The sequence below is a fragment of the Myodes glareolus genome, chromosome 19 (assembly GCF_982192425.1).
Source record: "Myodes glareolus chromosome 19, mMyoGla1.1, whole genome shotgun sequence".
NCBI lineage: Eukaryota > Metazoa > Chordata > Mammalia > Rodentia > Cricetidae > Myodes > Myodes glareolus.
In genome coordinates, this window is record NC_142044.1 from 3,683,382 (window position 1) to 3,707,932 (window position 24,551).

The 24,551-nt window shown below is 50.8% G+C and overlaps 1 long non-coding RNA gene across 1 annotated transcript; it reads left to right on the forward strand.

Annotated features, from left to right (window-relative positions):
- Nucleotides 1–10,544: 10,544 nt before the first annotated feature.
- On the forward strand, nt 10,545–19,498 carry LOC125415241 (uncharacterized). The gene is made up of 3 exons (XR_007236575.3): nt 10,545–12,055; nt 17,169–17,367; nt 18,263–19,498. It is a non-coding gene; the product is annotated as an uncharacterized LOC125415241 (long non-coding RNA).
- The last annotated feature ends 5,053 nt before the right edge of the window (nt 19,499–24,551 follow it).

A 24,551-nucleotide genomic window follows, 5' to 3' on the forward strand; every position in this document is an offset into this window, starting at 1 on the left:
GGGGGCCACTCTCCTCATAGCCATGTGACTTCTTCAAATGCTCAGTGCAAAGGTCGCAGCGGGGAGGCATGGCATGGCAGGACTGGTGGGAGGGCCATGCTGAGTGAAAAGAATCTTCATTGGCAACAGAAAAAGGTTTCAGTGGTCAGTCATGTGGCCTGGGCTCTGAGCAAGTCATTAAATTTTCAAGACCTCAGTTTCCTCTGGATGGAGACAGTCTACCTCACTGGGTGGTTCTGAGGGGAAGTGGCAAGGGTTTAGTAAGTGGACGTCGTAGCCTTGACCTCCAGCTAGACACGATTACCAACCACGGTCAGAGGGGATAATTACCCACACCTTTGTGGTCACCTTCATGAAGCTTCTGAGATACCTGGTGTTTTCTTCGAGTTGAAAGATTTCTGGCCCCATGACAGATGGACAACAGACTTCTCCCTAGACACACAGCAAAGTCTCTGTAGCGTTGAACACCCTGGCCAAGAGTCCTGCAGTCTGCCTCACCAGGGGCCAGGCCTCTTTCCACTCTGTCTTAGGCTTTTGTGCACAACCCTCCTTCAAGACATGGAAAGGAGGGAATGTCTCCATTGCCACCTTCTGTGGAATCCAACAAGAACGTAACTAAAGCAAGCAGGAGCCAAGAGAGGAGAGAAACGTGAACTAGAAAGGCCGGATTGAGAGAAGCCAGAGGTGCAGGCTGACAGAGTTAGGGAGAAAGATGAGCGGACAAGATGAAGGTCTCGTAGCCCAGGCTAGCTCTGAACCACAGGCTAAGGAACATAACTTTGAACTCCACCTCCCAAGTTCAGGGATTTGGTCACCACACCCATTCTGTTCTTTGTTCCTCAGAGGTGGCCCAACCAGGTAGCAGGGAGTAGAAGCCTAGGCCAGGGAAGTGTCGAGAGAAAGAAGTGACCCTTGGAGGGTCAGGAGAGCAGTGCTCAGGGGATCCGAAGCGAGGTCACTTGCACAGGCTTCCCTGAAGGATGGAGATTGGAGTGGCTGTGTCACTGGCTTGGATCCATACAGTGATCAGAGGGACAGTCACCATTTTCTGCCCCTCCACTCTGCTGGACACAGTTGGTGTACAAGCACATCTTGTCACCAGTCAACAGGCAGATAGCTGATCCTACACATGGGGAGGAGCCCGCCCCAGACCCGGGAGAGGCACAGCTCTCTGTAGCCTGGAGGCTGCGAGGACTGCACCCCTGAACCCCTCATGTTCTCTGTAGAAACACCCAACTCCTTGCCTTTCTCTCCTCATATACTGGATTGATATCTTCCCAGAACGTACTAACCTAGCCTTAAAGTTAGCTTCTTGTTGACCTTACACAAGCTAGAGTTGTCCGGAAAGAGGGAACAGCAATTGAGAAATGGCTCCATCAGGTAGGTCTACGGGGGTGTTTTCTTGATTGATGATTGGCGTGGGAGTGTCCAGCCCACTGTGGGAGGCACCGTCCCTGAGCAGGTGGTCCTGGGAGATTAAAAAGGACCGAATGAGAGTCTGAAGGGAAGGCCAGTAAGTGGCATTTCTCTCCGGTTCTGCTTCAGTGCTGCCTCCAGGCTTCTGCCTCAGGTTCCTGCCCCGACCCCCCTGCATGATGGACTGTAATTGGGATGTGCGAGCCAAATGCTCTGATTCCTCCCAAGTTGGTTTTGGTCCACAGTGTTCATAACAGCAACGAAAAGTAGCCAAAACACCCAGACACAACAGGGGTCACACTGGCGGTGGTGGCACACACCTTTTAATCCCAGCATTCAGTGGGCAGAGGCAGGTGGAACTCCAAGTTCAAGGTCAGTCTGGTCTAGAGTGTGAGTTCCAGAACAGGAAGGACTGCACAGAGAAATCCTGTCTTGGAAAAAAAAATAAAAAGAAAAAAAAAAAGAAAGAAAATTCACAGAATAAATTTTGACAGTCTGTAATGCCTATCGAAGCACTGGTGGAAACCAGGATGGTTCCTGGAATCCCGGCACGGGTGTGAGGTTACTCTTGTACATGAGACCAGTCCCCAAACCAAACCAGACACAAAGTGGTTACCGGGCGAGTCGTGTTGAGCATGGGACTTTCACGTCCTGCTCGCTGTAATGCTAACAGATTGCTTCGTTCCTCCCTGCACTCGCTCATTCCTTCATAGAGTCATCCATTATTGGTTTATTACTGTAAGGCAGTAGTTCCAAGCCCGGACCCTAGGAAATGGCGACATGTGTTCGAATCCTGACTCGCCCACTTCAGAGCTTTAGAAACCTCATCCTCCCGGGTGTCAGTTTCCCCATTTGGAAATGTCATGCCTCTGGGGTGAGGTGACGGTCAGGCAGGCTTAGATAAATACACTTAAAATGCCCCCCCCAAACAGTCCTTGGTCCTCCAAGTGCTATCGTGTGCTAGACATACTAAGTGTGACACCGGAGCCCCAGCTCACATCCTTGAGAGGCCCACAGCCCAGCTCCTGTTTGTTTCCCCCTGGCTGCCCGCCCATCAGCCAGGTCAGGGTAGGATGAGGCTGCGATGTGCTCTGCTCTCTGGGGGCTCTTCTGCCCCAGCGTACCCCACAGACCTGGGACTGCAACCCAAAAGCCTGGCGGCTGGATCTAGTTTTTGTGCCTGGAATCGTCTCAGATCCCTTTGGCTGGGTTCTTCTAGAACCCAGAGGATTCTGTCTGTCTGAAACAAGAGGGGCTTTCTGGGTGCCAGGGGCCAGCTCTAACAAGGCCATCCTTCTGGGAGGTGACGGGTGAAGATCCTGTCCCAGTGTACATCACGATGACACCTTGTCATGCACCTGGAAGCTGGAAGCTCAGCTAATAAGAAGGCCACAGCCTTAAATAGGACACTGGCCCAGCTTTGTTGTTGCCCGCTGCCCCAGCAGTCTGGATCTGGCTGCCGCTGCATGGGCGCAAGTCTCTGATCTCTCTCTCTCTTTTCTTCGGAGCATGGGCAGAACGAGCGAGGCTGGAGTCTCATTTGTCTGTCTGCGAAGGAGACTTTCAGAGCCAGGCAGCTTGGGGAAAATAAAGTGACAAAAGGAGGTGACCAGCAATTGGATCATGCCAGCCTGCTCAGAGCGAGCCCCAGAATGCAATGGGGCACCCTGGGGAGGGAGGCACATGGATGCTGGGACTGGAGACACGCAGGCAGTGGAAGGGACCCGGAGAGTGGCTAGTGACCTGCACAGTGGGTAGAGAATGCTTCTTTCCCAAATGGATGAGATTCTAAATAAATCCTGTGATCACAGATGGCAGGATAAGGGGACCAGGGATGCCAGCATCCCTCCTTCTTTAGTGGGCACACAGAGACACCAATGCCAGACAAGTGGGTAGAGGTCCAGAGCTTGACTGTTGGGTCTCCTATTCTCTCCTTGCTTATCACCTGTCGAAGCTGGGAACTGAGCCATCGCCGCCGAAGATCTCTTGGCTGCAGACACTGTCCGGAGGACCACAGACCTTCTGGAAACAGCCAAGCTCTGCCCACACCTAGTCACTGCCTCCTGCTCCCTCCCTCCCAGGGTCTCTGTTATGGACAAACAAAAGACTTTAAGACTTTAATTCCTGGTCTCCGGAGCGTCTCCCAGATTTGTCCTCGTCCAGACAAAACAAAACCACTGACCTTGAAGCACACAGTTCAACTCCCAGTGCTCTGGAGGCCAAGGCAGGTTGCCCTCAGTTTCCGGCCAGCCTGGGCTACACAGAGAGACCTTGTCTCTAAGAAAAAAACAAAAACATGGGGCCAGGTATGGTGGTACATGTCTTTAATCCTAGCACCTGGAGGGCCGAAGCAAGTGATGTTTGTGATTTGGAGGCTGGTTTGGTCTACACATCAAATTCTAGACCAACCAGGGGTATATAGTGAGACCCAGTCAAATAAATAAATACATAAAAGGGAGGAAACCTGTAGTGATATTTCATTTGCATTTTAATAAATAAAGCTTGCCTGAAGATCAGAGAGCAAAGCAGCCCCACTGGTCAGACTTACAAACGAGGCAGTGGTGACACCTTTAATCCCAGTAGCCACGCTAGTTTACCATAGAGACGGGCAATAGTGGTGCATGCCTTTACTTCCAGCCCTAGAGGTGAAAATAAAACAGGAGGAGACAGCTCTCAGGCACAGCCTCATTCTGAGATTCCTGGAGGCAGGATCACCATTTTGAAATGAGGTAGAGGTGAGAGCCAGTGGCTAGCTGCTTTGCTTTTCTGATCTTCAGGTTGAACCCCAATATCTGTCTCTGGGTTTTTATTAATCGCGCTACAGAAATCCACTGGGAGTTGGAGAAAAGAGGAAAACACGGTGTGTGTGAATCTGAGAGGAGTACATGATACACACCCATAAAAATGTCATCTTTTAAAACTCACTATTTCGTTTACTAATTTACATAAAAATTTAAAAGGTAAAAATTTCTTGAAAAATAACAGCAATAAGAAACCACACACGTGCGCACACATATGCACACACACACATGCACACGCACACACGCACACACAGACACACACACACATGCACATACGCACACACAGACACACACACAGACATACACACACATGCACACAGACACACACACGTACACAGACACACACGCACGCATGCACATGCACACACACATGTACACAGACACGCACACATGCACACACACATGCACGCACACACGCACACCAGAGGCCTAGCTCTTCTCACCCACACAGCTCGTCTTCTGGTGCCACCCACGGGGAGGCTTGGGGCTGACAAACTGAGCTCTCTCCCCCGCTTCCAGTGTCTTTCTCTCCTACCAGGTTTTCATTTTGTGTTTGCTTGCTTGTCTGCTGAGAACGTGGACCTGCTCTCTGTGTGAAGAACGGGAAAGTCTAGAGGTTTTCTGGGGCTGGATTTCAATCCAGGTTCCCAGTGGCCTGATCAAACAGTGGCTTCCACACCCTCCATACTGTCCCAGCTGCTCTCCAGTGTGAGTCTACAGGCAGGGACTGCCAGGGAGTGCAGTTCTAAAGAAGGAGAGCCTGGACTCCAAATCCCTACGCTTCCATTGGAGTCAGAGGAGGTGAAAATCTTTTTGGTTTGGTTCTGTTATGCAGTTGTGAAAGCCTCTAAACATCAGCCATTCATTTTAAGCTCATGTCTGGGGGGGCCACGGTCTGCTACTTGGATCTCCTGGAGCCTTCCAGGCCTTCTTCCGAGGCTGATCACACTCAGGACCTCCTTTCCATGCAGGACACACTCCCAGCAGACAGAGATTCCTGAGAACAGGGCACTTTAGTCTTGGCTCCAGGTGGGAATCATCTGAGCACCTAGACAAACAGCTCGCCCTACAGCTGGCCCACCCCAGGAGGACACCCTCGTGGCTGTGGATGGCACAGATGACAGCTGGCCAGTGGTGGGCAGTGTGTGGAAGGACGTCCCCTCCTGCCCTCCTCCAGTCTTGTTCCACCTGTGCTTGGACAGGCGCGGCTCCTCTTAAGCCTGTGTGCACACAGAGGCAGGCATGAGGAGCTCCTTGTGGTTTTCTGGTAAAGCAATTGGAGTTTCTCCAGAAATATTGGCTCCCTCCCTCCGTTTTTCTTCTTCCTTCTTTTGCTGCCCATCTTCATTTATTCGGATCCCCTCCAGAGGAAGTGAAACTCGGTTTGCCCTCCTCTAGGCAGCACTGCCTGGGGGCTGGGTAAGCTGGGGACAGACTGAAACCCCCAGATGCAAATGACCTGTTGATCACTCGACACCACCCACTCCTGGTTGGTGGCTTTTATCCCTTAGAGGACCAGGACTGTGTGGGTTGGCTTAAACCAAGGAGGACAGAATCCTGTAGGTTCCATGTATGTTCCAAAATGGTGCTTCATTAACGGATGGAGACAGGGGCCATTTCTCTTTCTGAAGGCAGGTTTGAGAAGTGGGAATGTATGATTGCCTGGAGGGAAAGGTGACCAATAGGCAGCCAGAAAAAAATTAAAAATTAGAAAAAGAAGGTTCCTCAGGTGCTTGTGTTACCAAGGAGTTCACCAAAGTTGTCACGTGTTATTGGGGCATATTGGGGAAGCCAGGGTCTTCCTCTTAGAGTTCATGATTTCACTAATCAAAGAATATAAGAATAACAAAGGAGGCGTGAGGACAATTTTATTAGAATTTAAAAGATTTTTTTTAAAATTTTTGGTGCTTTTTTGATTTTTGTTTGCTTTGTTTGTTTTTCGAGACAGGGTTTCTCTGTGTAGCCCTGACTGTCCTGAAACTCATTCTGTAAACAAGGCTAGCCTCAAACTCACCTCACAGAGATCCCCCTGACTCTGTCTCCTGAGTGCTAGAATTAAAGGTGTGTGCCACCACTGCCTGGCCAAAAGAAAAAATTCAAAGCAGGCAAATTGTGAATCTAGGCAGCTTGCCCGGAGGAAGGAGATGAAGAGGTGGAACCCTAAGGCCACGTTCTTAGAGTCGGGCTTGAAGGTCAGCCATGTGATGGACAACTGTCCACACGGCAGAGAGGGGAGCTTTACAGAAAAAAAAAAAAATGAGTCCAATGTGTGGGTCAAGAATACTTAGAACAGGAGTAGAAAGATGTGAAGAACGGCCCCGCTTTTCTGAGTGACCCAGAGAACTGGGCAGTCATGAGCTGAACGGCTGTGGCTCTGTAAGCGGCTGCACTGGGGGTGGGAATTCTGGGAAGGAAAACAACTTGATCTCATTAAGGAATAATTTTTCCTCCCGTATCTTTAACATGCGAAAAGTAAACTTGTCCTCCCGAGGGGTGGTCTTTGGCCAGGTGATTGACTGGCCCAACTGGATCAATCCTTTTTTTAAAGAGCCGTTGGAGCAGCTTTGAATGTGGAGGCTCCGCCCAGGCCAGAATGGCCTCCACACAGCCCCAATCAAGGCTGCTGTAACAGCCGTAGGCCCTGAAAGGGTGGCCCCAGGGTTGAGAGTTAGCTTGATGCCTGCTACATGGTAGAAACTCAGTTGATAGGCAAAAGCTAAAATATCTAAGGCCAAAAGGCCACAGGGTGTCTAGAGGGGGCTCTCACCTGGAGTACAGGTGGCTGCTTCCTCTGTGTCCCCACAGGACAAAAGGGAGGGGAGGAGGGAAGACAGAAGGGGGAGGAGACTATTGTGAGCCTTTGACCATGGGCACTAAATCAAAAATAATGGCTGAGTTCTGGGGCCCTACTCTCCTGCAAAAGGCCCCAGGTCTTTAACATCATTGCCTTGAAGATTGTTTAACACACCTTTTAGGGCAGCATATTTAAACCAAAGCAAGCTTCAGTGTATGGGTCACAAAGGGTTAAGGGTGTGGGTGTGTCCAACCTGTGGCTAAAGATAGCTATGAATACAGCCCAACACCTGTATTCACGGTACACATTAAAGAGATTTCTGTGTTTTCTTTCCCCCTTAGGTATGAACTTTGTAGGTAACACCTTCAAGTCACAATGTCAAAAGGTTGGGCATGCCTGGTAAAGCCTTAAAAATAATTTCAATAAACTAGAAGGAGAGATAAGAATAAGACTTCCTCACCCTTCCTGCCTCCTGCTGCTGTCACCACAAACACTTGAGCTCAAGCGACAACAACAGCGGTTCTCAGCCTCCCTGTCCTTTAACACAGTTCCTCAAGTTGTGGTGACCCCAACCATAAAATCATTTTCATTGTTACTTCGTAATTCTAATTTTGCTACTGTTATTAATCATACTGTAAAATCTGTGTTTTCTGATGATCTTAGGTGACCCCTATGAAAGGATCGTTGGCCTCCCCCAAAGGGGTCACGGCCCACAGGTTGAGAATTACTGCTCTGGAGAGGGTGGTGTAGAGCAGAATTTGTGGTTTGACCTCGGAGATGACTGGAGGCTGAGCAGAGATGAGGTAAGAGCAACCGCCATATGTGCAGGGCTGATGCCAGGCTGTGGTCCAGGAGTGGGGGCAATCTGCCAAGGCTGGAGTTTGTGAACCACCACTACCCTGCCTCGAGGAAGCACTTCTAAGCTCTGAGTTCGAGACACATGTCCACAGTCCCTGAACCCCAGTGTGCCAGCCTTGGAGTGGGTGACTGCTTGAATCTAACACTTTTCAAAACCCCTCCAGAGAGCCTCATCCTTTTTTCAAAACACCAGTTTTCAGGGGTAAAAGGGAACTTTGTACAAAGAGGTAGGGTACTGATGAAAGTTGGAAATCCCAGCCTTGCTGTCTGGTGGGTCAAGAAGGGGGGGCGAGCCCCTCCCTCACTGTAATCCCTGTGATTACATAACAGCCACACAATGTCGTGATTAGATACCAGGGCCCGAGAACCAGGCTACCACGTTCAGTGTGAGGATTTGATCGTTCCTAATAGTGCGGTCTCAGTTGTTTCTCAAAATCTCTGCACTTCTGCTTCCTGGAGAGCTAGAGATGAAAACAATAATTCCTATTTTGAAAGCTGAGAGTAAAAGAATTAGATAAATTAACTCAAGTAACATGTTTGTACTAATTCATGGTATACATAGGTAATGACTACACAGAAACACGAGAATACACAGAGACACACGTTTAGTCATAACACTTCACGACAGCACTCATGGGTAATGTCTCGCAGCCAATCAAGAGAGACACAGCATGGAAAGGGCGGGGCTGGGAGGGAAGCGGCTGAACCACAATGGGGCACATTTAGAAACCGCAACCCCCCACCATGGTAAAGCGGGGGTCACATTGCAAAACAAACAAAACAAACATAGCAACAAACCGTGTAAACCTTTTCAGGCAACACGCGGTATGTAGTCAAATTAAGATATCCCTACTTCTGCAAGGGAAATGGAGGCATGATGTCGCAAATAAGCCCGAGGTTGTGCGGCTAGAAAGTGGAAATGCTGAGATTTGAATCAAAGCCATCTGCCCCCAGAGACATCTGTGTCTACACTTCATACAAACTGATGAAAATGTAATTAGTCTTCATCCAACCCCCCAGCCCCGCCATGGGCTGTTACAGGATACGACGACATTTGCCAAGTAAAGGGATAAATCTGTCTTCAGCCTAATTTTCAGTGAACCTTTTCCTCTATCCTCCTTTAATAGACTAGCAGCCTTTAAACTGGAGATTACGTAAAACACAAAATCCCTTTGAGCTGACATCTACCTAGAAGTAACAGACTTCGGAGTTCATGTGTTGTAGAGTCTAGTAGGCTTAAGGTACACTATCCAAACGTGGTACCATACCAGGAAAACAAAAAGTTACCAAAGCGCCAGCGGAGGCCGCTGATCACGTGGCATTCATTCTCACAGCTGTAGAAAAAAAGGGGGTGGAGATGGTGAGAATGCCCGCCCTGCAGAGGCGGTTGGAGCTCAAGGTCAAGCTTAGCCCCGGCCACAGCTCTTAGGAAAATGCGAAGTACTGTGTGGGGTTGAGAATGTCACGGACTGGCTGAAGAGCAAGCACTCCACTGGCTCACGCTTGTGAGCACATACTTGAAGGGTCTGGTGACTTATGTCACCCCTACTGCTGACCCTAGGTACTTTACCCCTCACCCTGTCTTTAGCAGACAGAAGGTGCCACGGGCACACATGCCTTTACCCACACAGCTAAACACGGGTGACGTTCAAAGCGCACGGCATCAGCCACCAGTTTGAAAAGGGCTGGGATTCTTGTTAAAATGCAGGTGTCCTGGCTGTCCCCGCTTTTACTGAACAGGGTAGGGGGCTCTACATTTCTTTCTCATCCTCAAGAAGGCCCTGGGCACGTGTGGAGCAGAAGAGCCGCAGGGAGGAACCTGCCTGGACCCCTCTGCTCCGGGTTTGTCTGAGCTTTGTCCCCCAACCCCTTGCACATCTTAGAACACGCTCCCTTTCGCGTGGACTATCGGGTAGCAGCTGCTACGGGCTTTCTAACCCACGCTAGCTGTGGGTGGCTGGACCTCTCCATCCCGGGGGCGCTGCACAGAAGCCACCTTGCTCTCTCTCTCTATCCCTTCCAATGCTCAGCCGAGGGCCGCAGCCTTGCGGGTGGGGCCATCTGGCCACACAGCCGGCCGTGACTCAGCCTTGGCGGGCGGCGCACAGCCTCGGGCCGTGCGGGGACAAAGCTACGCCACCGCGCCCCACCTGCGGGCCGCCCAGCTCCCCCCCTCTCCTTCTCCACCCTCCGCACCGGGAGGGAGGTGCTGACTGTTGCCAGGCAGGCTGGGCCCGCTGCGGCTGCGGTTGGCTCCCGGTCGCCCGCCGCCCCCGCACCGCCTCCGCGCGCTGAGTCACCCCGCCCCACCGGCCGCCGCCCCGCGGCTCCCCTACCTCTGCGCCTGCGCGTACCGCTGCACCCTATGCTCCGCGCGCGCGAAGCGCCGGGCACGCGGAAAGGTCACCCCTTCCAACTTTGCTGCCATAGCCGATAGAGCTGCCCAGGAGTCCCCTCCACTGTCGTGCACTAGCCTGTTACCATGGCATCCTCTCTGAAGCTGTTTGCACGCCCCCATCCCGCTTTGGGCTCTGCAGCAGTGACATCACTGCCCAGCTCTGCCACCACCTTGATTCTGCTCAGTGGACAGCAGAGGTTGAAGTCCACGAGACTCTCCTGGGGGCGGCGCTATAAAAACCCGGATGCCTGTCTGCACCCAGACTCACCGACCCAGACCACTCAGAGTGTATGACCCTGCCCTTGGGTAGGGAGGGTTCCCTAGGTAGTGCCCTTTGGGCCAGGAGGGAAAATCACCAAATAAGCACCCTGCGGCGTGTTGGGCGCAGGCTTTGGTGCAGTGGACTGAGGAGGAGACCGGTACACCTTCTGTCTCTAACAAGATTCTGGTATAAATGCAAGGATGGGGAGCAGAGCCAGGAGAGGGGACTGTCTTGTTTTAGCCTCCCAAAGGAAAGGGTGTCTCAGGGACCAGCTCAGTGGGAGAGTGCTTGGCAGTATGAACAAAGTCCTGACTCTTCCCCTTTGGTAGTTCTGCGACACTGGGCAAAGGCAATTATGCTCTGCGCATCGTTTCTTTTTCCGTAAAGTGGGGTTGCTAACTGTCATGGCCACCTCACAGGACCAGTGTGAGGACGGCACACGAGGATGCAATGCGACCTCCGATCAGTGGCCGACGCCTCCTTGGAAGGCAGTGCTTGCTATCCATCAGGAACATGGCCAGCCGGAGACTGGAAATTTTAAGTAACTCCCATGTTTGTCTATCTTGGAGCTCTTCTCAAATCTGCACACCTGCTTTAACCACTCCTATGACTACCTAACCAAGAGCTTCCCAGGTACGCTGCTGATGGAGTCTTAGCTCTCCTGAGACCACCTAGAGAAGACATTAGAAACCGGAGGCTCGTTTCTAAAGATCATCACCTTCCTCAGGCTGTGGGGGTGAGACTCCCTGAACACCTCCCGCTGTGCAGGCTCCGGTGGATGGCTCCGTATGCCAGTTTTTGTTTGTTTGTCTGTTTGTTTTTAAAGTTTGCTAATAGACTCACTCCACAGGCATCACTCAAGAGACCCAAAGCTGACATGTAGGGCTCCTGTCCTAACCCCCCAGCCAAGCTTCCTGAGTACATTTGGATCCTGCAGCCCTATAGTGGGGCTTGCTCGGTATGCCCTCCCACAACCCTGTCCGAACAGAAGGCTTTTTTGATGGTAAGGACAGTGTCCTTCTTGAATTCTCGTCACCAAGCAAAAATGCCGGACAGGCTGTCTGATGCTCACGTAGTATTCATTATCGGTGTGAGGACAACAAGAGACTGCAGACTGGGTCCGCGCCTCCCTTCTCCGGGCCTCAGCCTTCTCCAGCTCTTAGGCTGCCCCTGGACCAGCAGTTATTCTCCCGCTGCTCAGGGTCCACTCTATTTTTCCATCTGAGCTGTGCCAACTAGTTTTACTTCAACTTGCCACAAGCTAGAGTAATCTGAAAGGAGGGAACCTTCATTGAAAAAAAGGCCTTCATAAGATGCAGCCGTAAGGCATTTTCTCAGTGATTGATGGGGGAGGGCCCAGCCCATCGTGAATGGTGCCTGGGTTCTGAGAAATCCATGATGAAGAAGCCAGTAAGCAGGACCCCTCCATGGTATCTGCATCAGTTCCTGCCTCCCGGTTCCTGCCTTATTTGAGTTTCTGTCCTGAACTCTTTCAACAATGAACAGTGATTTGGAAGGTCAATCAGGTAAACCCTTTCCTCCCTGTGGTGGTCTGAATGAAAAGGGCCCATAGCGAGCGGCCCTATTAGGAAGTGTGGCCTTGTTGGAGGAAGTGTGCCACTGGGCTTTGAGGTTTCAAAAGATCAAGCCAGGCCTAGTGGCTCGCTGTCTCTTCCTGAGGTGGATTCAGCTGGAGAACTCTTGGCTACCTCTCCAGCACCTGTCTCCCTGCATGTCACCATGTTTCCTGCCATAATGATAATGATCTAAACCTCCAAACTGTCAGCCAGCTCCAATGAAATGTTTTCCTTTATAAGAGTTGCCGTAGTCATGGTGTCTCTTCACAACAATAGACACCCTAGCTAAGACAAAAGTCTCTTTTGGTCGTGGTGTTTCATTGCAGCAGTAAAAACCTTGACCAGGACACCAGGTTCCATTCCTACATTTCACCTTGAATGTGTTATGTAAGACGGTTGTAAATGCCCTGTTAGTTAGGGCCTGAATGTCCTTAGGGTCCCTCCTGGGTTTTCTGAGGGGGCATTGGCTTGGTTTCGTTAGGGGACATGAGTTGGTTATTTTTGGCAGACGAGGTTAGTTTCGCCTTCCACCCTTGGCCATCACTGCGACATCCTGGCACATGGCCTCTGAGTACTCTACGGGGTAGACAGCCCCTTCCCTTTGCCCACAGTCTGTCTTGGCAGACAGTGTGTGCAGACTGCTTGAGTCAAGGGAGGGTGTTGCCTCTGCACTGGACTCAATGGTCAGAGAACCACTGACTGTCATTGCCCGAAGGAACAGATGTGTGATGCCAGTCCGTGCCCACAAACACCTTCTCAGCTTGTAGAGCTGAGAATGAGGGTGATGTGATCTCTAGGAGAATTCTTCCCTCCCAGCAAAGCGGCCACGGTGGGCTTTTCTAACACTTGGCCATCTGCCACTGCCAAGACACCATGCAGGGTAGATTGCCTGCAGAGATGTTTACATACAGGTCACTGAGCCATCTGAAGGAATCTGTTCCACCTCCCTTGAATTTCAGCTGGCCCTTTGACTGGACGAGTCCTCAAAGAATGAAACAGAAAGATGTGGTTTCTGCTTAGACCTCGGCAGAGCCGGTGGGCAGCGTCAATCCCCTGAGTTGTGTGAGCTCCGAGAAAGGCTCTGGCTAGACAGTCTACCACCCATCTCACCTGCAGTGATGCTGACACTCTGCCCGGAGCCCTGGCGCACAGAGCACAAAGCAACAATGGCTTTGAGTTTAAGCCATCACATTCTCGGGTAGTTTCTATGCGGAGCCTCCCTGCACTATGGCCATTCTTCCCTCCATCCCGGAACTCGGAACAACACCTCTGTATATTGCTCGAGTCCCTTTCCACCAGTGAGCCACTAAACATTTCACCCCCAAGCAATTCAGAATCAGGACAAATGCCTGAAATCCTGGAGACGCCAACCGTGCATCCACGTACTCGGGGAAGATAGAAGGACGCATCACCAAGAGCTCTGACTTTGGGTTCTGTCTCTTCCTGGCCATTTGATCTTGGATAAGTTCCTCATCTGTGGAAATGGGCTGATCACAGCACCTGCTTTCAGACAGAATATGAAGTTTAAGGAAATAAGGGTTAGGGCTAAAATAATGCCTGGGTGTTGTTTAGTTGGGCACCGAAGGGATCTGGCAAACTGCAGTGATTCACTTCATGAGTTCATGTGTGAGTGTGCATGTCAGGGAAGTGCATCTATTGGTCTTAAGGGGGAATAAAAACTACCCAAAGCATAATAATCTCTGCCTGTTTCAGACGGAAAGAAAATGAAATCCACACTCCAGGGTCCTTGAGCGCTGGTGAATATCAGCCCTCTCGGCTCCCATCTGATCCCTCTGTGCTAGCAGGGGAAGGTGCAAGGAGCACGGAAGAGGCAGAGGAAAGATGCAGGGGCTGTCTTCCAAGACGCTGTTCTCCTTGAATTCAGGATCTGAGGGAAGTCAGGTTAAAAACGGTTAAAATTTCATATGTGGCTTTGTTAAAATCAAGCACAAGAAAGAGCGTCTTGGTTAGCACTTTTTTTTTTTTTGAAAGAAAAAACAGCAGAAGAAGAGAAATCAAAAGCTAGCCTTCTACCATCTGCTCCAGATGGGAGCTCGTTAGCATCTTCCCGAAGGCTGATTGTAGCCGCCAGCACCACCACCACCACGGTAATGAAGGAGCTGCCACGCCCAGTGCCAACCTGAGCCTGCTCTGCAGCCTGGCTTGATGGGCTCGCTGCTGATTCCCTCCTTCGGACTCCAGAATCTCCCAGGCTAACCAGACAGAAGCGCCCGCGTGGCACTGAGAGAGTTACCCTTTTCTAATGTGTCTGCTCCAGGCCCTGAGAACAATGGAGACACTGGCCCAGTGAGCCAAGAATAACACTTCAAACCCACATTTGCTGCTGGGTCTGGGCCTCCTGGGCCTGTTCTCTCTACCCTAATCAAAACCTCCGTGCTGTGGAGCTTTGAATAGCTGGGCTGTCAGATCTGAGGTGTAGGGAGAGCATAGCCTCCCTCCTTTCCTTCTTGCTTTCTAAAGGCAAGTAGGTCAATGCAAGCGTGTCCTCACGCGGCTCCAGCCCTGTGCCTGGCTGAAGGGCTCTGTGCTTCCAGGTCAAACTGTCCCAGGGCTATGGGAAGGACCCAGGAGATGAGTCCTGAGGGAGGTTAGGAAATTCTGGCTTGTTTTCACTGTCCTTTTCCTGGAGGAGCCTGTGAGAGTAAACCTAAGTGACTGAGGTAGGCATTTGTATGTGTCTATATGTGTACATGTGTGTGCCTGTGTGTATGTGTACGTGTGCATGCGTGCATGCTTGCATGTGTGTACATGTGCATGCATGTGTGTGTACGTGTGCGTGCATATATGTGTGCATGTATGTGTGTTCATGTGTGCATGCTTGGGTGTGCATGTGTATACATGCATGTGTGCGTGAATGTGTGTATGCATCTGTATGTGTGCGCATGAGTGCATGTGTCTGTGTGTGTAGAGGCCATAGGTCAAACTTGGATGTAATTTGTTAGAGGATGTTTACCGTTTTGTAAGCAAGGTCTCTCACTGGGACCTGAGGCCCACCAATCTGGCTAGATTGGCCAGCAAGTCCCAGGAATCCTCCTGCCTCCACCTTCCCGGGGCTGAAGCTATACGTGCACACCAGCGTTCGCTCCCAGCTTTCCACAGTGACGTTGGGAATCAAACTCACATCTCTGTGTTTGTGTAGCAAGCACTTTACACCCTGAAACTTTCAATTTTCTAGATTCATCATTCACAAAACAGTTAACCCTTAATTCTTCCCTGAAGAGTCTCTGGTAAGACTGTGAAATGAACGCTGGTAAACCTAAGATTGACTGGCTACACTTTTATGGCTGCGAGGGACCCAACACCAGCAAGCTTAAGGAACCAGTAGGCACCATCCTGACCCATTACCAAAGAGAGTTCCCAGATGGGCCAACCAAGACAGCAAGGGACCAAGGGCTCACGTGGAGGCACTGGCTCTCTGTCTCTCAGCTCACACACCATATAGGGCTCATAGGAAGAATCTGTCTCTACGGCCGAAGTAGAAAGACGTCATCACAGTTCACTTGCATAAGGACGAGGCTGGATTTATCCAGGACCAAAGGTTGCCCTGGTAACAAGCATCAAAGAGCTTCTCTCTCAGGCAGGCCTGTCCTCCACCGCGCCCGGCCCGCACAGTGGCAATGGAGCCAGCTTCCTGGGCTGTGCAGACATGGAGCTTCTTGGCTTTTCCAACACGTGAGACTTGGAGCCTCTTACCCTGTGACTCCCTTATATAACACCACGAACCACTGTCCCTGTGAGGAGCCACAGTTCAAAACATTTCTATTAAGTTCATTTTATACTCATGCCCTAAGTGGTGTGTGTAGTTATCATGACTCTCCCTTCACAGACAGGGAAATGAGCTGCCCAGAGGCTAATTTGCTTGAGATTACAGGACATCTAAGTGGCAGAGCCAAGGAACTAGAGGCACTGAAGTGAAGTACAGGTATGAGAGTATGCTGACCCTGGAGTAAGACAAGCTTCATCCTACTGTGACCTTGAACAATTTGCTTAGCTTCTCAGAGTCTCAGTTTTCCCATCTGTAAAATGGATCCTTGAGTTCTCAGCTATTCCTTGACATCTTCATCCTCTTCTTGGCCAGCTTTCTCCCAGGAGGCCACACTGGTCAGCTTTCAAAGCCACCTATGTGCTGATGACTCCAGCATGTCTTCAATCTGGCTCTCTCCTCTGAGTGAACTCCCCATTTGGACATTTGTCTGTGCCTCCAGTTAGCAAATGGAGCCATTGCTGATCCTTCTCGGTTCCTCGTGCCCAGTCCTCCCAGTCCTCCCAATCCTCCCAGTCCACCCAGTCCTCCCAGTCTTCCCAGTCTTGGTGCTGCCGTCTGCTCAGGCCAAATGACTAGAATTTAAGCTGGATTTGGTTTATTTTTTATTTTTATTAATTTTTATGCTATAAATGTATACTTTATTAAAATAAGTGTGATATAATAAATACTGTGCAATTACAATTATATATATTAGAACGATGTTTGGTTGGCGCCTCCAGCTTGCCCCTGCACAATCCAAAAAGCCCCATTCGCCTCTCTCTTTCTCTCTCTCTCTCTCTCTCTCTCTCTCTTTCTCTCTCTCTCTCTCTCCTCCCCTCTCCAAACCCCGCCCACCCAGAGAATCTCCAACCAAAGGGAAGGCACCAAAATGTCCAGTTCTGCGTTCACCATTACAGCAGCACCCTCCTCTGAAGCTGCCAACTGCCCCCGTTCCCACCTTAGCCCTGCTCAGCTCTGACCACCCTTGGCACAAACCCAGCTTGTGGCAGACACGTCATCACCCCTGTCCACAAACTATAAACTCTCCCTGCTTTAGTTTGGGGTGAGACTTCTCTGGCCTCCATCTCTGGGACCAGGGAACCAGCCCGGGAGTTGCTTTCAATAAACCTATTGTTATACGTTTTCAATTCAACTTCATCTGGCTTATTGTATTAGTGGAGAAATTATTATTGGGAGGCATAAAACCTATTATATAATATTTAATATAATTAATACGATAAATGTAATATTTATTGCTAAGCTTTTATTCACCTTGTAATTAATCTATCACTACAGCTTGTCCAGTCAACCGCCACGCTGCGTCCTCTGTGCAAACATCGTCATGGCTCCCACAGCCGAGGCTGTCATCAGCTTGCAATCCTTAGCCTGAGACACCAGCGGATCTTTTTGCCTCCGTTCTTGCTTCCTGGCTAATCCATCATTCTCACCTCTGCTGACAGTTCTTCCATGATGGGCGGAGAAGATGAGTCCATGGGTAAGACAGCGGCTGCGCAAGCATGGAGATCTGAGTTCAGAGCCCCGGCACCCATGCACGGCTGCACACAGTTGCAGAGGCTGTACCCGCGGTGCTCCCGTGAGGTGATGGGCGGCAGAGATGAGAGAACTGATTCCCTGAAGCTCATGGGCCCTCAGCAGTGGACAGCTAGAGACCCTATCTCAAACAAGGTGGAAGTCAAGGACCAAAAGGGGGTAACTTCTTACCTGTATAGATATACTGTGTACCTGCAATCATACACACACACACACAGAGAGAGAGAGAGACAGAGACAGAGACAGAGACAGAGACAGAGACAAACAAACCTCTTCTGTGCCTTCCACCATGACTCCAGGGAAACTCTCGCTCCTTTCTATACAATCCTACTTGACCTTTGGCCTTTGTTCACTCCTCCGGGCTCTCCCCGCTACCCTGGCTACCTTACCTCTTTGTCTCACAACAGAAGTATCTTTCCATGCTTCCCTCCCGGCGGGATCTCCAGAGCCTAGAACAGGGCCGGCAACGTAGCAGAAAAGTCGCAGCCTCTCAGCATCTGTTCTTTAGTCGAGTGACTGCGCCAGCTTCGTGCATCTGTTGTCTCCCCAGACCCACCAAGCTGTGGCTCCTGTCGGCAAGCCTCCTGTCCAGGCACTTGTCCCCAGCTGTGCACAGCCATAGCTCACCTTCCAGGTGCTCTCCGACAGGGACCACGGAAGCAGCGCAAGCAGCGCACGGTGGCCGTGTTCCGCGACGGGGTTCCATCTTCACAGCATGGCTGACCCCTGAGGCTGCCTTCTTCACTTACTCGGGGGTTTTCCTCATCTCCTCTGTGGAGGCGTGTCCAGAAAAGGAGTCTTATGTGTCTTGTCTTTGCTGTATTTCTTTCCTAAAACAGGGCCCGGCCTAGAATCGCTGCTCAGAAAGCATGCGGGAGCTGACTGACGGACTCTCATGGCTGTCGTGAGGAGGAAACACGTACTGGAGTGTGTCTTCAAGACACTACTCGGAAGACCGGCAGTTTATGGTGAAGCTGGACCCACACTGCCATGACAACAGCTTTCCTCCTTCGTGGGCACCAAAGAGAAATGACGGCACACTCCTGAAAGATGCCTGCCGCAAGAACGCCTACAGTGGCCTGGTGATAACCGTCAACGCCTGGAAACGGGTGAGGCCATCAGGAAGAGACCAGACATGCACACACGTGTCTTTTTCATTTGTACATCGGAAATCCACTGGCAAGGAAGAGTTTCTGTTGGTGTGCCTCCTGCACTTGTGGGGGCAGTGTGTTGATCAAAGGTCACTGCTCTCAGAAAGAGAGGACACGCTGCCTGAGTCTATTTATGTGGGATTCAGAATGGAGCAAACTGTCCTGGGTGTGCCCCATGACCCCTTCCAGAGCCATTCATGGGCCTAGGGTGATGCACACAGCTTTTTTACATAGAGTGAGACACACTGGTGTGTGGGGGGGATGGGTTTGCATTGACAAATGGTGCTGGGGTCAGCGCGGATGCCGTGGGTGGAAAGAATGTCTTAGCCCTGGTAATTTTGGAAAGCTATGTGTAAGGCTGCATTCACCAACAAAGGCTTGCAGAACAGCTGGGAAAACAGAGCGCTTTCAAAGACCACCGCGGAGGAAGCTGCGGCCCCGCGCGAGAGTTGGATCCCGAAATGGCACACACGTGGAGAGTGTGACCCCAGCAGTGACCGCTGCTCTGGCAGGTGGCTTCCTGCCCAGGCAGGGAGGGGAGGTGGTGATGGCTGGGAAGGAAAACGGTGATAAATCTTTTTGAAAGCCATAAGCCCTGGTCCTTGGGGTTGTGCTGGTTGAGGGTGTTCCTCCACCCAGTGGAAGGAGACAGTCATTGGGGGCCCTTTTCGCTGCATCTAAAATTGCGGCAAGAGCACACAGAACAGGAAGAGCACACAAAAAATACCTGTGAGGTATCTATTTAATAGACCATATATCAATCAAAACTCCAGAGGCAACATACAGAAGGACAATGCCTTCTTCCGGGTCTCTCTCCCGGAAGCAGCTCTGCAACCATTTCCTCTGTCATACATCTATCTTGTTGCAACAATGGCTTTAGCCGGTTGGAAAACACAAAGATTAAAATGAACTGCTCGATGTGTACCCAGAATTTGGTGAACCTTACAGTCAGCAAATTCAGAAAAAGGTATAATGACAGGGCCATGGGAATGGGCTATGTGCGGGGGGTAGGGGTTGGGTTGCAGATGTGCACCTGTGGGACTATTTGGCGGTGCTGTTCATTAGTCACTCACGTGGTACTTACAATGTGTGCTCTCCTCGGGTGTCCTGCCTTCAGACTGGTGGAGGAAAGAGTGGATGAGAAGTTGGAAAAGTGTTTTGTTGTTCTTCACATCTGGTTTCCAAAGGAGAGCCTGCAGATGTGTAGATGGAGGTTACTTGTGCATTTCCTGGGAGCCCAGACCCGAGTAAATCACATAGAAACTGTATTAACTACAATACTGTTTGGCCAATAGCTTAAGCATATTTCTAGCTAGTTCTTACATCTTAACCCATTTCTATTATTCTGTGTATTATCACGAGGCTCGTGGTTTACCAGCAAGGTTTGGCGGTGTCTGTCTCCTTTAGCAGCTACATGACATTTCTCTGACTCTGCTTTCTTTTCTCCTCTATTTCTGTTTGGAATTCCAGCTTGCTCTATTCTGCCCTGCTGTAGGCCCAAAGCAGCTTCTTTATTAACCAATGGTAATAAAACATATTCACAGCATACAGAGGGGAATCCCACATCACAGGTGCAAGTCAGGAGTAGATGAGGACCTCTGAGGAATGAATCCTTATGTAGTGACAGTCGTATTTGGGCGGGGGGATGATGGGTTCTCCAAGCATTTCCTCTACTCAAAGATAGCCAAGCAAAGGAGACGAGAAGAGTCAGAAGTGTGAGAAAATGGAAACCCGGATTTCTGTGTGTATTTGAAAGGCTGAGCATGCACTAAGGATGTATGCACATACTGGAGGTGACATCATTGGAAGACCATTCCTGAGTGTCAAGAGTTAACATGCAGGGTGGGTTTCTGTGAGCATGACAGGGAATCAGGATAGACATCAGAGAGGATCTGTAGCTTCATCTGGGCTGCTGAGAGACATCTCTTGGCACCATCCCGGCAGTTCGCCTCACCAACAGCAGAGGCTGAAGGACTAGAGGATAAGAGATCACATCTTAATAGATGGGGGCAGGAGGGAATGGCCAGAGCAGCAATGCTGACCGCGAGCTGCCAGCCAAGGTGAAGCGTAAATGGTCCTCTGTTATATGTATGATGCCAGCGGGGTCCTCCAGCTCTACCCTCACACTTCTGAGGGGAGCTGCCTTGTCTCCATTCAAAGTCAGGCTTCTGGCTCTCGGGGTAGGTTTGCTCCTCAGCCCCCAGAAACACTCATGGGAATAAATGCCTGTGAAGGGCCCAACAAGGCAGCACCATGGATGCCCAGGAGGCTGGAGAAGGAAGCAGAGATGAGTGATCATGAGACCCCCACTGTGGTGCTACCTGTAGGTACACAGGTCTTTCCCCATTTTGCTCGAGGCGCTATGCAGGGATGTTCTGCTTCCTGGTTCCTCTGCTCCGCTGCCTGAGGGTGTAGCTTAGAGAGAACTCTCCCTCTTCTGTTAAGGTAATTCCACCTGCAAGCAAGGTTCTGCCGCAGGCAAGGTTCCCGGGTCAGCTGCTCTCTGACCCTGAGCATGGCCACCTGGCTTCCTCTTTCTCTGATCAGCTGCTCTCCGACCTTGGGTGCAGTCGCCTGATTTTTCTCTTTCCCTGTTCCTGATGGGAGGCTGGTGTCTTTCTGCCCCACCATATATATACCCGACTTATGCTTAATAAAGTTGCCATTTGCCATCTGCTCACTTGGTGAATGAGCCGGTCTCCTGTGTCTGTGTGTTTCAACCCTTTAGGATATTAATCCGTTCTCGTGGGCTCGGTTCGGGAAAGCGCGTGCCTGTTTCGAGGTTCGGGTGTTCACAGAAAAGTGCAGGCAACAGCTACCCATGAGGTCAGACTCTAGGGGGAATCACTTGGGGGCCTGAGGTTGTGCTGGTGCCTAGGGCTCCGAAAAGTCCTGTTGAAGTGTCTGCTGGGCAGGCAGAGCCTCGCGGGAAGACCTAGGGCTCGGTCAGCCCCCGAGACTCAGCCTAGCAGCAATCCCAGTTCATGGCCCGTCCTGTGCTGCCAGCCACCAGTGACTTCCCTTGCTGTTGTTGCTTTAACTGGGTTGAATTCCTGCTATTTTCTGCCAAAAGAAATCTAACTAAGATACAAAAGCCATTCTGTCAATGTCTCTAGCGTCAGCCTCAGTGATGTTCCTGGCACGTTGGAAGTGCTCCTGGTAACTCGCTAACATTCTCATACTCGTCCTGGAGTTGGAAAACCTCTTCACAGCTCACAATGAGCCGCCAGAAGTGAGCAGCCACAGCGCACACCCCCTGAGAAGTGAGCCCCTGTCTCTTGTCTAAAAAGACAGAAAGAAATGACTCATGCTGGATTAGACTATAAATTTCTTTCTATGTAGTGAGGGAAAACGATTCGTTGGGGACAAGTGTGGCGGCTCTCACGTGTCCACAGCTCCTGTGTCTCAGAAGGAGAGCAGAGGAGGACTGCCCGAACCCAGGAATCTTAGTCCGGGATGAAGAAAAGAGCGACAGTGAACCTGACAGAAACTGTCACTGTGGGGATGCAAAGGTCTACCACCTTAGGCTGAGAACAACACCCGCCTTCCGAAGTCTGTGCCCAGGTGAAGGAGGACAGGTACCAGGACGTGGTGGTTACTGCACCTCCCACAAGCAGAAGTGAGAGTCTGGATTCTGGAGGGACAGCTCTCCAGAATGGTCCCTCAGGTCCCGTGACGGCGCGCTCAGGCTGGGTCACTGCGAAGGCAGGAAGCTGCGAGGGAGATCTCCTGTCAGGCTCTTCTCCTCTCTCGCATTGTAAGCAAGGCTTGGTTATCCAAGCGGATGGAGAACAGTCCCTGACAGGCCTCCACCACTGTGGCTAAAACAAGCACTGGGATGTTAGAAACTTTAAAAGCTTTTGCCGAAATCAAGAGTTTGGCAGGTTGGTGACCTACTTCCTCTCACCTCAACTCCTGCACTTCACCTCCTCCCAAATGTGCCATCATTTCATGGCTTCATCAAGAAATCAATCCATTGATCAGACCAGAAACCTGAGCAGCTGGTCAAAGCGCATCTGGCAGCAGGCAGCGAGCCCGTGCCCCAAGGCTCTGGAGGATGTCTCACGCTCCAAGCACAATGCTAGCATTAGCGGGCAGCGGGCAGCGAAAGGGTGACAAAGAGCAAGCTGGGGAGAAAAACGTTTATTGGGCTGATACTTCCACACTGCAGTCCATCACTGAAGCAAGAACTCTCACAGGGCAGGACCCCGGAGGCAGAAGCTGATGCAGAGGCCATGGAGAAGAGCTGCTTACTGACTTGCTCCTCATGCTTTGTTCAGGCCTGCTTTCTTATAGAACCCAGGACCACCAGCCCTGGGACGGCACCACCCACAACGGGCTGGGCTCTCCTCATCAATCACTAATTAAGACAATGCCTACAGCAGGTTCTTATGGAAGCATTTGTGGTTCCCTCCTTTTAGATAACTCCAGCTTGTTTCAAGTTGACATAAAACTAGCCAGAACAGTGGCTTTCTTCATCTCTGTGAAGCCAGTGAGGTAGAAAAGCAAGGAGTGCTTTGCCAAAACCAGCAAGGATGTCCACTGCGGGGTAAGAATGCTGTTTAGGAAACTGATGTGTCCACGGACTTGAAGGAAATTGGTACTCAACGTCCGCGATAGTGGACTCCAAGGAAAATACCACTCTGGTTTTCCACTGGCTACAGAGGAGTGCCCGTTCATTTCCATTTGAAGAGTCAACCTTTGCTCTTCAGGGAGAGAGCAGGGAAGGAAGGATGTGGGTAATTCAAATCTTAGATAATGCAAACCCCGGATTTAACCAGAGCTTTCAATTCCTCCTCCTCGACTTTGTTTTCTTTTAAGTAGAGGAATCAAATAGCCCAGCCCCGCCTGCCTGTGGGGTCTGGATCTCACATGATAAGAATTTTCTAGAAGGCAGTGGAAGCAAGAACAAAAGGCCAGGACTTATAGCCTTTCTGCTTTGAAGGGCTGCTGCTCCTGCTTGGTTTTATCTGGAGGAAGCTCAGGATCAGACCAAGCTCTGTTCAGCATCGACAACAACTCCGCAGTTGGAGACCCCAGTAGTGGCTTTGCCGTGGCTACAGGCAGAGCAATGATGGGTGGGGACACTGGTCTCCTCATCCACTTTGTGCCTGAAGCTCCTCCTGTGTCCCTGACTAATGAGATGCAGACCTGACCAATGTACACTTGCTGCCATTTTAAATGTCCCGAAACCAACCTTTCCCAGTGACCTCATTGGTGGCCTCACACGTGACCTTGCCCCAACCTGTCACCGTCTTCAACCTTGAGCCAGGCGTACTTACTACTCTTGAAACACACTGGTGTTTTCTGCCGCTCCGTCACGGTTCCTGTCGTTCTATGAATCCCCAGCTCTCTACTTCTTCCCCTAATAAAAATGTGTGCTTTCCAGTTCAAAGCGACAGCTCGTTCCTGTGCTGACACTCCATGGCCCTGCCTTTCTGACACCGGGTTGCATTTTCTATGATATTCCTGCAGTTTGCATCCCCTATGACTTAATGTTCTCGGAAATGTGGGTCACGACCCAACCGTGAGCTTTGCGATCACTTTAATGGGTCATGACCTGAATTCTAAAAACTGAAGCGGCAGAGCAGAGAACACCGCAGGATGCATTCCTTGCACACACATCCTACACGGTACCAAGACTGAACATACTTCTTGATTTATGGTCCAAAGGCTTGAAGAGCCACTGTCACGGGCGATGATGCTTGCAGCACTTAAGGGACAGAAAGCCTTGGTCCACCTAGTTCATGTGGCAAAGAATTTATTCACTTCTATGACAGGAAGCCTTCAGACGAGGCAGCTCTGTTAGCTTTGGTCTGTGGCCTCCTGGCAGTGTCGAGGATCTAAACCTTCACCCTCTTTTTCATTTTTCTCTCCTCATTCGCAAACTGGCTGCCAGGGCACCCTCCATCACAGCAACGTTCAGAGGCGGAAAACGGAAGCTGAGATCCATTCTTTGGGTCTCTTTCTGCCAGCG